Source organism: Etheostoma spectabile, chromosome 14 (assembly GCF_008692095.1).
Source record: "Etheostoma spectabile isolate EspeVRDwgs_2016 chromosome 14, UIUC_Espe_1.0, whole genome shotgun sequence".
Lineage (NCBI taxonomy): Eukaryota > Metazoa > Chordata > Actinopteri > Perciformes > Percidae > Etheostoma > Etheostoma spectabile.
Window position 1 is genome coordinate 17,863,932 of NC_045746.1, and position 989 is coordinate 17,864,920.

Sequence of the window (989 nt, forward strand, 5' to 3'; positions counted from 1 at the left end):
ACACTACAGGAAAGGACACGACCACTGCAGGCTCGGCCTCGCTGGAAAGGTCTGCACAGTCAACACTATACAGAAATGTCTCTCTGAAGTTTAGAACTGAAAAAGGGTTTGTTGTTTTAGTGAACATTGTTGTTTGCTGTGTACCGTTAGCTAAACAACCCAATCCCATCCATTCACTCGGGCTGGCTGACACAGTACTGCTGCCAATGTGGGAGAAAAAATAAAAATCAGTTTTACTTTAACCTCTTGATTCTGGACGTTACATACAAGTCTTTAGTCTATAAACACTAAATACATAACGGCTGTTAAAACTAACAAGCGTGTGATACAGCTAAGTAGCTGAAGCGCGTCGCTCGCATTTCACCGACTAACCGTTTTAACATTTCCTAAAATAAAAATCACCATTTTATCACAACCTTTGGCTTCTATCTACATTTCCCGAAGTCAGACACTTTACACATTTTGTAAAGTAATTAGGATGGAAGCGGATTAACTGAACGTACCTCTCCGTTTATCTGCTCTGCGTTCGACTGAACTTTCTTCCCGGATGTGACGTATATAAGTTAATGCACGGGGCTTCCTTCTTCTTCCAAACGATGCACGGGTCTCCCAGCAGGGGGCAGTAGAATGCCAAACATGGCGGCTTTAACTGTCTATGGGTGTTTCCACTGAATGTGACGTACACGCTCTAAAAATATCTATCATGGCTTATTGAGAGAGTAAAAGTCCTTCAATAACAGAATGGGCAGTGGCCGTGTCACTAAATAAATTTAAATTTAATTTAAATTAAAAAAAAATATGTAATTGCAACAATAAAAGGTTCATAAACGTGGTATTAACACTTAACTTCACTTTTCAAAACAGAAGTTTAACTTCACAGACGAAAGAGGAAAAAGAAAAGAAAGGAGCAAAAGACACAACACAACAAGGTTGGTGATTAGGCCTACATGCAGGACAGGGTTGCCTGGGCAATAGGTCTATATCGATAT

At 40.0% G+C, this 989-nt stretch overlaps 2 long non-coding RNA genes across 4 annotated transcripts in view; one reads left to right on the forward strand and one right to left on the reverse strand.

Annotated features, from left to right (window-relative positions):
- LOC116701278 (uncharacterized) overlaps window positions 1-114 on the forward strand; it is a 22,156-nt gene extending 22,042 nt beyond the window's left edge. For both annotated transcript variants that reach the window (XR_004334881.1, XR_004334882.1), the window contains exon 3: window positions 1-114. This exon is cut by the window's left edge and continues 217 nt beyond it. This is a non-coding gene — a long non-coding RNA (uncharacterized LOC116701278).
- LOC116701276 (uncharacterized) overlaps window positions 1-626 on the reverse strand; it is a 3,195-nt gene extending 2,569 nt beyond the window's left edge. Inside the window, exon 1 of one of the 2 annotated variants that reach the window (XR_004334879.1) lies at window positions 504-626. This is a non-coding gene — a long non-coding RNA (uncharacterized LOC116701276). The remainder of the gene's footprint in view (window positions 1-503) is intronic. The other variant, XR_004334878.1, reaches the window with a different exon arrangement.
- Between the last annotated feature and the right edge of the window lie 363 nt (window positions 627-989).